General features: G+C 41.6%; 1 pseudogene; it reads left to right on the top strand.

Moving 5' to 3' along the window:
- Positions 1-327: 327 nt before the first annotated feature.
- LOC135524953 (mitochondrial Rho GTPase 2-like) overlaps positions 328-15,545 on the top strand; it is a 37,001-nt pseudogene continuing 21,783 nt past the window's right edge.

The raw sequence follows: 15,545 nt of genomic DNA, 5'->3' as shown, positions 1-15,545 counted from the left end.
TATTCACATACTTTTTTCCAACCTACACTGTGAATGTTTAAAGGATGTATTCAATATAGACAAGAAAAATACAATCATATGTGTGTTATTAGTTTAAGCACACAGTCTATTGTTGTGACTTAGATTAAGATTTTATGCAGAAATCCAGGTAATTCCAATGGCTTCACATACTTTTTCTTGCCACTGTATTGTTAAAATTCCTTAGGTGTTATTAATGTTTTAATTGACAAGTTGAATTAGGTGTGCTAGCTCTAGAACAGATGGGAATCTCTGAGGAGAGAATTGAGAACCACCTCTTTCGCCACCTGGCTTGGATCCTTAGTCGACATGGCGCCCCGCCACACCACCACGACAGGTCTGCCGCCGAATACTCCATCCGCTTGTGCCTTCAACCGGTCTCCGTCAGAGCAGACGCTTCTACTAGCCCCGGGCTACTAACTTTAAACGCCACGTCGCTAGTGTAGTAGCGACTACTCCGCGGCCTCCCTGTTTCATCTATTGCTGCCCCCTGGACCCTATGATCACTTGGCTACATAGCTGATACCCGCTGGACTGTCCATTAATCACGGTACTCCATTCTGTTTATTTATATATATTCTTTTTTTATCTGCCGGCCCCAACACAGGCTCTGTGTGTAGTTAACCAACCCTGCCCATTCATCGCCATTTTAGCTGTTGTTTTAGCTGATTAGCTGTTGTCCAAATCAACACCTGTGATTACTTTATGCCTCGCTGTATGTCTCTCATGTCAATATGCCTTGTATACTGTTTAGGTTAGTTATCAATGTTTTAGTTTACAATGGAGCCCCTAGTTGCACTCATTATACCTCCTTTGTCCCACTTCCCACACATGCGGTGACCTCACCCATTATAACCAGCTTATCCAAAGATACAACCTCTCTTATCATCACTCAGTACCTGGGCTTACCCCCGATGTACCAGCACTCCCCCATACCCCTGTCGGCACATTATGCCCTAAATCTTTTCTACCACGCCCAGAAATCTGCTCCTTTTATTCTTTGTCCCCAACGCTCTTGGCGACCAGTTTTGATAGCCTTTAGCCGTACACTCATCCTACTCCTTGTCACGCCCTGGTCAAAGTATTTTGTGTTTGTCTTCATTTATTTGGTCAGGCCAGGGTGTGGCATGGGTTTTTGTATGTGGTGTGTTTGTATTGGGATTGTAGCTTAGTGGGGTGTTCTAGTTAAGTCTATGGCTGTCTGAAGTGGTTCTCAATCAGAGGCAGGTGTTTATCGTTGTCTCTGATTGGGAACCATATTTAGGCAGCCATATTCTTTGAGTGTTTTGTGGGTGATTGTCCTTAGTGTCCTGATGTCCTTGTTCTGTGTTTATTTACACCAGTATAGGCTGTTTCGGTTTTCGTTACGTTCTTTGTTTTGTAGTGTTTGTAATTGATTCGTGTTGTACGTTTGTTTATTAAACATGGATCGCAATCTACACGCCGCATTTTGGTCCGACTCTCCTTCCCACCTAGAAAGCCGTAACAGAATCACCCACCACAACAGGACCAAGCGGCGTGTCAACAGGCAGGAGCAGCAGGAGAAGCAACAGCGGCAGCAGGAGATACGAAATAAAGATTTCTGGACTTGGGAGGAAATCCTAAACGGAGAAGGACCCTGGGCAAAGCCTGGAGAATATCGCCGCCCCAAGGAAGAACTGGAGGCGGAAAAAGCGGAGAGGCGCCAAAAGCGGAGAGGCGCCGGTATGAACAGGCACCATGGCGACGCAGATGGAAGCCTGAGAGTCAGCCCCAAACATGTCTTGGGGGGGGGGGCTCAGGGGGAGTGTGGCAGAGTCAGGAGTCAGACCTGAGCCAACTCCCCCTGTTTATCGTGAGGAGCCAAGGAGGAGACCAGAACCAGAGCCTGTGTTGGAGGTGAGCGAAGCAGAGACTGTGAAGGGGAAATTGGAGGACAGAGAAATGAGGGAGTTGCTGTGTTGGTGCTTTAAGCATGTAAAGGAATTACAAAAGTCAGAAATAGTGATAAAATTAATCACTTACCTTTGAAGATATTCATATGATTGCAGTCACAAGAGTCCCAGCATCACAATAAATGTTTGTTTTGTTCGATGAAGTCCCTCTTTATATCCCAAAAATTCTGTTTTGTTGGCGCGTTATGTTCAGTAATCCACTGACTCAAAGGCGGTCAAAACATGCAGACGAATACATCATAATAGTACCGGTAAAAATTGGCGAAACATGTCAAACGGTGTTTATAATTAATCTTCAGAAAAACAACGAAGGGTGCGCACTCGGTCACACGCGCAAACCTGCACTGCATGATTCTACAGTTCACTGACAGAAAGGTCTCATTCTTCTTCATTTTTCAGAACATAAGCCTGAAACAATGTCTAAAGACTGACATCTAGTGGCAGCCATAGGAACTGCAATCTGGGTCCTAACCCATTAGATACTCAATAGGCATTCAATTGAAAACTACACACATCAAAAAAATCCCACTTCCTGGATGGATTTTCCTCGGGTTTTTTCCTGCCATATCAGTTCTGTTATACTCGCAGACACTATTTTAACAGTTTTGGAAACGTGAGTTTTCTATCCAAATGTATCAATTATATGCATATCCTAGCTTCTGGGCCTGAGTAACAGACAGTTTACTTTGGGTCCGCTAGCTGGTGCAGTGCCTTTACTCTCTTCACACTCTTGACTATGAAGCTAATTTCAGCCTGTCAGTTCCAGGCTAATTAAAGGTTAATGGAATCCCTCTGTCAGAATGTTGAATCTGTGTCATCCCCCTCAGGTGCCCCTCCAGCAAGGAGATCACCATCCCTGCCGATGTCACCCCAGAGAAGGTGCCCACACACATAGTGGACTACTTAGGATCCCCATTAGCCACTGCAAAGGCATCAGCTACTCATCTTGGGGTCCACATGAAACATGACAGATTACATAGTACAGAACACTATTAGTCAATGATTGAAATACATAAATATGTAATGTCTCACACAGCCTACATGTCAGTATATACACACAATATCTAGGTCTTATACATAAAACAGTGCAAATTAGAATACAAGATATATCGAATGGCAGTGTCTCTTCACAGTCCCCTTTGTGCAGCAAGGTATTTTTTTAATCTGTTTTTTAAAACTGGTTTTATTGCTAGCTTGAGTTACCTGGGGTGGCAGAGTTCCATGTAGTCATGGCTCTATTCTGGACCTGGGGACTGTGAAGAGACCTCTGGTTGAATGTCTTGTGTTGTACCGATGAGTGTCCAAACGGTGTGCCGACTGCATGAACAGACAGTTCGGTACCTCACACAAAGACCAATCGTGATAGAGTAAATTGCTCCACAACTTTGAGCCAGGAGGGCCTCCAAAGTGGCGCAGTGGTCTAAGGCACTGCATCGCAGTGCTAGCTGTGCCACTAGAGAACCTTGTTTGAGTCCAGGCTCTGTCGCAGCCGGCCGCAACAGGGAAACTCATGGGGCGGCGCACAATTTTGCCTAGCATCGTCCGGGTTAGTGGAGGGTTTAGCCTGCAGGGATGTCCTTGTCCCATCGCGGGTCGGACGCATGCACGCTGACACGGTCGCCAGGTGTACGATGTTTCCTCCAACACATTGGTGTGGCTGGCTTCCGGGTTAAGCGGACATTGTGTCAAGAAGCAGTGTGGCTTGGTTGGGTTGTGTTTCAGGGGACGCACGGCTCTTGACCTTCGCCTCTCCCGAGTCCGTATGGAAGTTGCAGCGATGAGACAAGACTGTAACTACCAATTGGATACCACAAAATTGTGGAGAAATAGGGGTAAAAAAATAATCTAACTTTGAGCCAGGAGAGACTGATATTTTCCCTCCGTGTACATTTAAGTGCGATACGTGCTGCTTTGTTCTGGACCAACTGCAATTTACCTATGTCCTTTTTTGCTGCATATGACCACAAAGCTAGGCAGTAGTCCAGGTGTGACAAAACTAGGGCCTGTAGGATCTGCCTGGTCGATTGAGATGTCAAGAAGACAGAGCAACGCCCTGTCATAGACGGACCTCTTCCTATTTTAGCAACCATTGAGTCTATTTTTTTTTTTACCATGACAGCTGTCCATCTAGGGTTACACCCAGCGGTTTAGTCATCTCAACTTGCTCAATAGCCACATTATTCAATAATTGATCTAAATGAGGTTTAGCGTTGAGAGTGTGATTTGTCCCAAAAATCATACTTTTTGTTTTTGAGATACTGTATTTAGCACCAGCCTATTGCTACAGTGGTTCCTCATTTAAAAGTTGCATCATACTGCAGCACAGCACACCAGTCTCAACGTCAACAGTGAAGAGGCGACTCCTGGATGGTGGCCTTCTAGGCAGAGTTGCAAAGAAAAAGCCATATCTCAGACTGGCCAACAAAAAGAAAAGATTAAGATGGGCAAAAGAACAGACACTGTACAGAGAAACTCTGCCGAGAAGGCCAGCATCACGGAGTTGCCTCTTCACTGTTGATACTGGAGTTTTGCGTGCACTATTTAATGAGGTTGCCATTTGAGGACTTGTGAGGTGTCTGTTTCACAAACTAGACACTCTAATAGATCATATCCTGTGTGAGGCAGGATTGAGGGGTATCCTGTTACATAAAGGACATCCTTTCCGTGTCTATGATGATTATGCGCCCGATGTGGCAAAGCATCGTGCCGGCTACAGGGATAACATGACCAAACTCTACAAACTATTTTCGGGTACTATTTAATGAAGCTGCCATTTGAGGACTTGTGAGGAGTCTGTTTCTCAAACTAGATACTCTAATGTACTTGTCCTCTTGCTCAGTTGTGCACCAGGCATCCCACTCCTCTTTCTATTCTGGTTAGTGCCAGTTCGCTCTGTTCTGTGAAGGGAGTAGTACACAGCGTTGTACGAAGTCTTTAGTTTCTTAGCAATTTCTCTTATGGAATAGCCTTCATTTCTCAGAACAATAATAGACTCATGTGTTTCAGGAGAAATCGCTTTGTTTCTTGCCATTTTGAGCCTGTAATCGAACCCACAAATGCTGATGCTCCAGATACTAAAGAAGGACAGTTCTATTGCTTCTTTAATCAGAACAACAGTTTTCAGCGGTGCAAACATAATTGCAAAAGGATTTTCTAATGATCAATTAGCCTTTTAAAATTATTAGCTAACAACGTGCCATTGGAATACAGGAGTGATGGTTGCTGATAATGGGCCTCTGTACGCCTATGTAGATATTCCATAAAAAAATCTTCAGTTTCCAGCTACAACAGTCATTTACGATAACAATGTCTACACTGTATTTCTGATCAATTTGATGTTATTTTAAATGGACAAAAAGTGTGATTTTTCTCTCAAACAAGGACATTTCTAAGTGACCCCACACTTTTGAGCAGTAGTGTATGTATTTTACGCACATCATGTGAATTAGGCCTCATGTAAAATCACTGTCAAAAGCGCAAGATACTTGCATGACAGTATGGGTGCTGTTAGTTTACAATATAATTTATGTGATGTTTGGATTAGTGTAAACAATACTAAATCAATTATAAGTAATACATGAGAATCTGTTCTAGTGACAAAAAAATTGTAAAGCCTCTAATACAGCATAGCAAAGTTTCAAAACAGCCGGATTTGTGAAATTGCTTTATCCAACATTTTTCAGTTGCATGAGGCTTGGTGATCACAGAATCAGTACGATATTAAAACAAACACACAAATAGGCAACAAAAGCAGGAACAGTATAGAGCTGAGGGTAGGGCTGAGTAACTTACTCAGTTCTGGCTTTCGTTCAAAATAAGTTGTATTATAATGCAGGGCTAAAGAAAGATTCTTTCTGATTGTCTCTCTCCTCTCGCTACAGCTAATTTCATTTGAATTATTATGTGGATGATAATAAATGTATATATTTGTAGGGGTTGATGCATTTTTCATTAGGGCAAATCTGGTCTGTTTATATTGAGTTTCAAATGTAAAACTTTCGAGTACTTAAGCCTCGAATCCATTGCAAGTTTATCCTTTTTTTTGTCTATTAGGCTACACTTGACAGTAGGACTACTCTGACTGACCACAGCATCTATCGGTAGTCTAAACTGTGGCACAAATTGGGGATTTTTCACACCTAGCCGAACTATTAGACTATCCTTTTTTAAATGAATGGAGGTTAGAATTTTTCAGTCAGTCTCTCCTACCGCACTAGAGTGCTGCATCAGGCAACAACAACAAAAATCAGCTGGCGTGTTGTCCCGGAGTTGAGAGAGAACTTGGGTAAATAAAATAGTGCAATTCACACATGGTTTTGTAAAAATAGGATACTTGTGCTTTACAGCCCACTACGTAAACAAAGAGTGGATGTTATGCACCACGGAGTGGGACAGCACAGCACAAATCTGCAGATAACATAATGCCAGCTATTGTGAAAGAAAACTTGTGAATCTTGTTGATTTCCTCTATCGCTTCAAGAGGCCTACTGTCCACCTGGTAATTGTTTGGTTCCAAAGGATAAAGCGTCATGGTGGATGACATTCTTATCCAGCACAGCAATTTGAAGAACTCCAGTGATGAATGGACTGTTTTTGAAGTTTTAATATATTTATTTGTTGTCTAATATAAAAAGGCTCTTAAAAGCGATTTGAGTTGTCAATATCCCGCATTTCACTGTGAGAAGAAAAATATAGAATTCTTGGCATGGCTTCTTTTTATCCAAATGTTGAATAGACATGCAGACAAATTAATGCAGGAAAAGACCAATAATAGCCTACTGTCCTAGTTGTCCTTTGTGTACTGTATGTGCCGAGGCTATATAACTGCGCCATCCATTTGTTTATTTAGCAGACATAATCGCAGGGGTAAAGTCACAGGGGTAAAGTCATTTTTTCTGAATCTCCTTTCCGATTGTTTGGGGCATCCAGAAAAAAAGCTTGTCCGGAGGAGACAGAGTGAGCTCTACCATCAGTCCTGTGTCATGCCAACAGTAAAGCATCCTGAGACCATTCATGTGTGGGGTTGCTTCTCAGCCAAGGGAGTGGGCTCACTTACAATTTTGCCTAAGAACACAACTTTGCCTAAGAACACAGCCATGAATAAAGAATGGTACCAACACATCCTCCGAGAGCAACCTCCCAACCATCCAGGAACAGTTTGGTGACGAACAATGCCTTTTCCAGCATGATGGAGCACCTAAAAGTGATAACTAAATGGCTCGGGGAACCAAACATCGATATTTTGGGTCCATGGCCAGGAAACTCTCCAGACCTTAATCCCATTGAGAAGTTGTGGTCAATCTTCAAGAGGAGGGTGGACAAACAAAAACCCACAAATTCTGACAAACTCCAAGCATTGATTATGCAAGAATGGGCTGCCATCAGTCAGGATGTGGCCCAGAAGTTAATTGACAGCATGCCAGGGCGGATTGCAGAGGTCTTGAAAAAGAAGGGTCCACACTGCAAATATTGGCTCTTTGCATCACTTTATGAAATGCTTGTAATCCTACTTCATTATTCCATAGTAACATCTGACAAAAATACCTAAAGACACTGAAGCTTCAAACTTTGTAGAAATTAATATTTGTGTCATTCTCAAAACGTTTGGCCACAACTGTATTCCACTACCAACCTCAGCAATTTACCATCCAGGTTGTTAGATCAACTCTTCCACACCCACTTTGTGGAACTCAAAACTACAGTGATTGTCTTTCTTTCTTTGGTCCATTATGCATGAATATGAAGGCTCAGCATTTGTTGTTTGCATGTCATGCTTACATTTGCTAATCTCATCAACTAAAATGTTATTAAAGTGGCTGGCAATATCAAAGGGTTTTGTTTTGCACAAACCATCTGCCTCAATGAAGAATGAAGCCAAGTTTGCTTTTTTGACTAGAATTTCATTGTAAAGTACTCCAGAACTTTTTTACTATTCTTTTTATAAATTATCTTTGTTCCATAGTATGGTTTCTTCTTTTGTTTGGTTTACATTTACATTTAAGTCATTTAGCAGACGCTCTTATCCAGAGCGACTTACAAATTGGTGAATTCACCTTTGACATCCAGTGGAACAGCCACTTTACAATAGTGCATCTAAATCATTAAGGGGGGGTGGTGTTACTTATCCTATCCTAGGTATTCCTTGAAGAGGTGGGGTTTCAGGTGTCTCCGGAAGGTGGTGATTGACTTGTCCTGGCGTCGTGATTTGTTCCACCATTGGGGGGCCAGAGCAGCGAACAGTTTTGACTGGGCTGAGCAACTGTACTTCCTCAATGGTAGGGAGGCGAGCAGGCCAGAGGTGGATTGCCCTTGCTTGGGTGTAGGGCCTGATCAGAGCCTGGAGGTACTGCGGTGCCGTTCCCCCTCACAGCTCCGTAGGCAAGCACCATGGTCTTGTAGCGGATGCGAGCTTCAACTGGAAGCCAGTGGAGAGAGCGGAGGAGCGGGGTGACTGAGAGAACTTGGGAAGGTTGAACACCAGACGGGCTGCGGCGTTCTGGATGAGTTGTAGGGGTTTAATGGCACAGGCAGGGAGCCCAGCCAGCAGTTGCAGTAATCCAGACGGGAGATGACAAGTGCCTGGATTAGGACCTGCGCCGCTTCCTGTGTGAGGCAGGGTCGTACTCTGATGTTGTAGAGCATGAACCTACAGGAACGGGCCACCGCCATGATGTTGGTTGAGAACGACAGGGTGTTGTCCAGGATCACGCCAAGGTTCTTAGCGCTCTGGGAGGAGGACACAATGGAGTTGTCAACCGTGATGGCGAGATCATGGAACGGGCAGTCCTTCCCCGGGAGGAAGAGCAGCTCCGTCTTGCCGAGGTTCAGCTTGAGGTGGTGATCCGTCATCCACACTGATATGTCTGCCAGACATGCAGAGATGCGATTCGCCACCTGGTCATCAGAAGGGGGAAAGGAGAAGATTAATTTAAGATTTTAAGAATTTAAGAAGATTTGGTTTAGTTACGTGATCTCAATTTACTGTTGTTTGCTGTGTTGTCAGACTTATTTGTTATTCCCTTTGCCTCATCAATTGATTAAATTGAGTGCATTTGTTCTGTCCCTACAGAAACGGAACAGACTGATGTCCTCAGAGAGATTATCAAGGTAAAGCGCTCACCTCTTCCTTAGCTGAGCGCTCAGGGGTGAAGTTTTCCCTAGGTACAGATCTAGGATCAGCATCCCCAACCTTAACAATTAGTGGGGAAAATGCTAAATTGACCCAAGATCAGCAACTTCACCCTACACCTAGCTGAACAAGACATTATTACTTAATAATGTGTTGTAGTGAATAAGTGTTGTAGTGAGCCTTGCACAGCTGTACCTTACAAATTCATTATTGGTTGACTTGATTTGGAGAATGTGTGTGATTGTTTGCTTTATTTGATGACAAAGTACTCACATTCCAACCATGATTTCTTAACTCATGCAGGCCAATGTGGTGTATGATGTCACCCAGGATGAAATGATAGACAAGGTACCCTCTCTCACACATTTACACTGGAGTCATGTCAGTCATTTCAGCAAGCCTTGACACCCACCATCTCAGATTGTTCTGAAATAATTTCAGTAGTTAACAGATTCAAGATTAGCATTCTTGAAACATGATTTTGTTGACATGTAATTTGAAAATAAGAAATTAAGCTAATTGATTGCACCCTTTTAATTTTTAGAATTCACATAGTTTTCAATAAATATGTATCCAGCATCTGATTTGAACAAAATGTCTTCCTACCATTGAGTAAGACATGAGGAATCCATTAAAATACAAACCAACAGCCCCCCCCCACATGCCAATACCACCCAAACAACCAGTTGTGAGAGACCAGGGGGTTGGGTCAAAACATTTACACAGATCAGACACGGACAGAGTAGGATTAGCTCAGTTTCAAAGGTGTTTATTGAAATAATAGTCCAAAAGAAAAGAATAGGTCTCCCCCAAGAGACCCTCTCCGGGATACCGACTTCTGGGCTCTGGGTCTTGCTGTATCCTGTGGGGATCAAACTGAACTCCCTCCTGTTACCTCTGGTACCGTCCCCAACTATACGGGAGTCCTTTCCTCCCCCAGTGTCTCTCCTGTGTGTTGCCCTTCTGGTAGCTTTATGGGACAACCTTTTTTTGAACCGTGGCACACCTTGATGGGATAAAAAAAAAAACATATTTATTAAGTGGTAATGACCTCTATCTCATCTGATCCATATAGCAAATCATCCATTTTCTGTGAAGAACATTCTTCATAGCTGAAATACGGTTTATTTTAACTATTTTCATAGTTCCTTACGCATGATGGTTCATTTGTGTGTACCGCTTAAGAGGGTCCCGCAAATCTCAGATGGAAAGAAAAACACTGCTACATTTAAATCACTTTTACAGAAGAGTATTAAGGCCAATTGAAGAGAAAAAATAAATAGACAGCGATGGGTGGTGGTACTTGGATTATTTTTCTTTGCACGGATAGTGGCAATATTTAGAAACAATCTATTCCCTGTGTGGCAATATTTAGATAATAAAGTGCCAATATTTAGAGATTAACAAAAATATATATATATGAATTTGAGAATAAAGTTATATATGTCAAGATTAAAGAATGTGATTTGGTTATTAATTGCATTGCTCCCTGTTGCTGTGCGTGCGTCACCATTGAAATGCCTGAGTTCGATAATATGGTTATAATGTGCTAAAATAGCAAGGATTTCCTTGTTATTGCGAAGCAGGATGTTAAGTGATGCGGGTAATAAACTGTTCCTTCTCCTTAATGTAACTTGACCTGACCTCTGCCCCCATTCCTCACTAATCCACAGCTCTCCACCCTTATCTGTGGATAATTGACCCCACCATATACAGTGGAAGTCAGAAGTTTGCATACACTTAGGTTTGAGTCACTAGTAAACTTTTGTTTTTCAACCACTCCACACATTTCTTGTTAACAAACTATAGTTTTGGCAAGTCGGTTAGGACATGTACTTTGCATGACACAAGTCATTTTTCCAACCATTGTTAACACACAGATTTTTTCACTTATAATTCACTATCACAATTCCAGTGGGTCAGACGTTTACATACACTAAGTTGACTGTGCATTTAAACAGCTTGGCAAATTCCAGAAAATTATGTCATGGCTTTAGCCTATCAGAATCCTCTAACTGACATCATTTGAGTCAATTGGAGGTGTACCTGTGGATGTATTTCAAGGCCTACCTTCAAACTCAGTGCCTCTTGGCATCATGGGAAAATCAAAAGATATTGAAGCAACATCTCAAGACATCAGTCAGGAAGTTAAAGCTTGTTCGCAAATGGGTCTTTCAAATAGACAATGACCCCAAGCATACTTCCAAAGTTGTGGCAAAATGGCTTAAGGACAACAAAGTCAAGGTATTGGAGTGGCCATCACAAAGCCCTGACCTCAATCTTATAGAACATTTGCGGGCAGAACTGAAAAAGCGCATGCGAGCAAGGAGGCCTACAAACCTGACTCAGTTACACCAGCTCTGTCAGGAGGAATGGACCAAAATTCACCCAACTTATTGTGGGAAGCTTGTGGAAGGCTACCCGAAACGTTTGACCCAAGTTAAACTATTTAAAGGCGATGCACTCAATTAGTAATTGGTAGCATGTAAACTTCTTACACACTGGGAATGTGATGAAAGAAATAAAAGCTGAAATAAATCCCTCTACTATTATTCTGACATTTCACACGTGGTAATCCTTGCTGACCTAGAGAGGGAATTTTTACTCAGATTAAATGTCACCCATCATTACTAAAGCCGATTCTAAAGTATAGCTTCACCAGTCGTCTAACTCAGGCATTTCAACGATGGCACGCACAGCCACAGGCAACAAGGGGGACATGCAATTAACCAAATCCAATTTCATCTTGAAATACAACTGACTTTAATCTCAATGTCTACTTTATTCTCTAAATATTGGCACTTCATTTTCTAAATATTGACACTATAAAGTACCATTGTTCAACAACAACAACAAAAAAGTGCCACCACCGTCAATTTTTTTGGGGGGGGTTGCACTTGGCACAAATATTCTTCCGTTGCTAATAGTTCTCACAGGCAAAGTAAAATTATACGAAGTGCTTTGCTCGGGATGCGCGCCCCTCAAATGATACAAATGTAATAACCGCTCCAGTGCACTGGAGTTGAAACAACTATACAGTAACCATGTGTGCCATTTAAATGTATCTGATAGATTCTTTCTTGCGGCATTGGTGCAACCAAGTTAAAATCCCACATCCATTCCACCGGTCATGTTTAAGTGTTCATTTAGTTTTTAATCAGGAAAAGTTTTGCGACACACCAGAGTTTCTCAATCCACAACATTTTCTTTGCAACTTTGAGTAGAAAACCAATCGCTTTTAGTCATGATGAAAATAAATTGTGGGCTCATCCTCAAAGTCAAGCCAGTCCTCCATGAAAGCAATTCAGTTTGTCCTTCTCTTAGCAAGCTAATGCTTCAACTCTCCTTGAATAGTCCAACAAATGGCAGCTTTCTGAGAGGGATATCCCTATTGTGCAATTCTCATATGAAGAATCTTCCTACAAGCCCAAACCTTTGATGGAGAAATGGGCTAGTGACAAATGTTGCGACAACTCTAGTAAAAATAATACAATTATAAATGTATGTTTTTAATAAAAAATTATATACGAAAACATCTCTATGTAGTGTGATTAGTGACATTTACCATTAAACCCAATACTATTCTAATTATTAGAGTAAGAACTCGACGGACACTGAAAGCTTAAACCAAATGTATTCTTCCCAAAGGATCGAACAGCTGAATCGACACAATCGTTTACAATAGTGGTGTATATGTTACCCCACTTTGGTTGGAGTCTCCTCCTCGCTAAACATTATCTTTATTGCTAAACTAAATGATACGGATCATAAACTTTCCCTTCTCCATTAACGTGACCTGACCTGGACACCCTTCATCACTAATCCGTGGCTCTCTCCCCTTATCAATGCCTGCCACGTGATCATTTCCCCTACACTCAGTACATTCCAAGCTTAATTGCATCCACCATATACCTTCCTCCTACAAATAACCATTAACCTCTGGTGTAGACCCCCTTGGCTATGGCACCCCTCAGGTCTCTATTATAACTAATGATTTAATAACATTTAAAACACTATAGTGTGTTTGGGACTTTTACCATTGAAGTCCATTAGAAACCATAAGATTATGCCATTAGAACTGCTGTAGCAGTTGTTTGTTCATCAGGAATGGTCTAACTAATGCAGACCTTTTTTTATGGAATAAGGGACTGTTTCCTGGACCCAGATTAAGCCTAAGAGAAGGACAAACTGAATTGCCCTCAGGAGGCTAAAATGATTTGTCATGGGCCCTCAGATCCTCAAAGTTGTATAGCTGCACCAACGAAAACATCTTGACTGGCTGCATCACCGCTTGGTATGGCAACTGCTTGGCATCCAACTGCAAGGCACAAGAGGTTAATGCGTACGGCCCAGCTCTCTACCATCCAGCACCTCTATACCAGACGGTGTCAGATGAAGGCCCATAAAATTGTCAGACTCCAGCCACCCAAGCCACAGACTGTTCTCTCTGCTACCGCATGGCAAGCGGTACCAATCTGAAGTCTGAAACCATCAGGACCCTGAACAGCGTCTACCCCAAGCCATAAGACTTATAAACAATACTGCTAAATAGCTAATCAAAAATGGCTACCTGGACTACCTGCATTGACCCTTTTTCTCTATGTTATGTCTTTTCTTTGTTATTTTCTACTCCCTATATTTAGCCATGTCATTTTTACTCTTAATTCATTATTCACTGTCACCATTTTTATTTAACTCTGCTTTGTTGAAAAGCAACCGTAAGTAAGCATTTCACTGTTAGTCTACACCTGTTTTCTCCGAAGCAAGTAAGAACATTTGATTTTAATTGCTTTCATGGAGGACTGGTTTGAATAGTGAGGATGACCACATTTATTTAATCATGAGCAAAAGCTATTGGTTTTCCACCCAAGGTTGCAAAAAAGTTGTGATCCATTTAATAAACACAGGACATCAGCAAAAATAATAAAAGGGTGTCGCAGTAGTAGGAACAGCAGCATCTAGTAGGAAAACCTGGTCATTTCACACAAATTTATGGTAAATATTGCAAGCAACTTCAATGGCTAATTTCCATGAACAGGAGAAAAAAAACTCACAGGGAATACATTACATAGGAAGAAAAAGCAATATTCCAAGCCGCAGCTCCATACTACTGGTCAGTCATGGAGAACTGATACAGTATACAGGATGTTGGGGTGTGCGGGTACGTGGGTGACTTGATGATAATTGGATTCCTCATGCCTTACTCATTGTTAAGAGGAATTATGATCCAAATCAGATGTTAAGTACTATTTTTATTGACGATTATATAAATCCAATACATTTAAATGGCCAATTTGGTGCAATCAATTAGCTTAATTTCTCAGATATCAAATTATATTAAAAAAAAAAATAATGTTTCAGGAATGCTAATCTTATCTGTTTCTAACTACAGAAACAATGTGAGCACAATCTGAGATGGTGGGTGTCAAACCTCTTGTGCATTTTGAGGTGGAACGACCAAATGTCTTCCATAGAGCTTCAAATTCCTTCTTAGAGCAACCCCATATGGAAGCATTTGGCATGGTATAACAATCATTTGTATCATGTGGCCTACAGTATGGGACCAACAATATGATAAGGGATGCAAACTGGTGAGGGCCCAAAAAGGTGACACTTGCACTGAAACATGCAAAAAAAATCATTGCTAGGGGGAAATGCAAGTTTTAACTAATTTAACAACAAAGAATATGATTTACATGATCAGTCTCTGTGTGTTAAATGAAGTGGTTCATTTGAAACCTAACATAAATCATTTAAAGAAGGCAATCCAATGTTATTTGTTGCCTAGACTTTACTGCAAATGACACTCAAGTCTTGAGAAAAAACTATGCACAGCCTTTATAATAGAACGCTTTTGACCACACGCATCTAAATATTGCACTTGGGGAAAAAATAGAGTTCACTGAGTAAAACATGTAATAATCCCCCCTCAATCACACACAGGTGTTACTGTCAAATTCAACACAACAAAATAAATATATTTGGGCAACACTGCACATTTACATTGTACACCCTCTGCCTATGGACATCTGTTGTACAATGTGCCAGCAGAGCATGATACCATTTGTTGGCATAATTCATCTCTTTCAGACAGAGAGTACACCTGGTATATTCCTTTTTATCCACTGTATTGAAAAAGTGAAAAGCGAGAAAGTGTGTGTTGTTCCTTTCACCTCAATAGTGGCATCCAACTTAAGCCAAGCCCAGCTCCAGCTCCAGCTACAATTGATCCCTGAATCCACTTGTTTAAAAGCAATGCCTAATTTTCACGTAATTCTCTCATTCTGAAAGTTAAGCACATACTGTATAGGGCAAACAGTTAACATAGTGGTTAGTTCGTTAGCTAGTTAACATTTCACACAGATTGCCAGGGTCCAGTAAGCAACTAACACGTTTTTACTTGGGGAACGGCAAGGAGTCGTATACCAGTTAATACTATAGCGAATTGGTTAGGTTACTAACGT

This window comes from Oncorhynchus masou, chromosome 31 (assembly GCF_036934945.1).
Source record: "Oncorhynchus masou masou isolate Uvic2021 chromosome 31, UVic_Omas_1.1, whole genome shotgun sequence".
In the NCBI taxonomy this organism is placed as follows: Eukaryota; Metazoa; Chordata; class Actinopteri; order Salmoniformes; family Salmonidae; genus Oncorhynchus; species Oncorhynchus masou.
The sequence above is the reverse complement of the archived record's forward strand: the minus strand, read 5'-3'. Positions and strand labels throughout refer to the sequence as shown.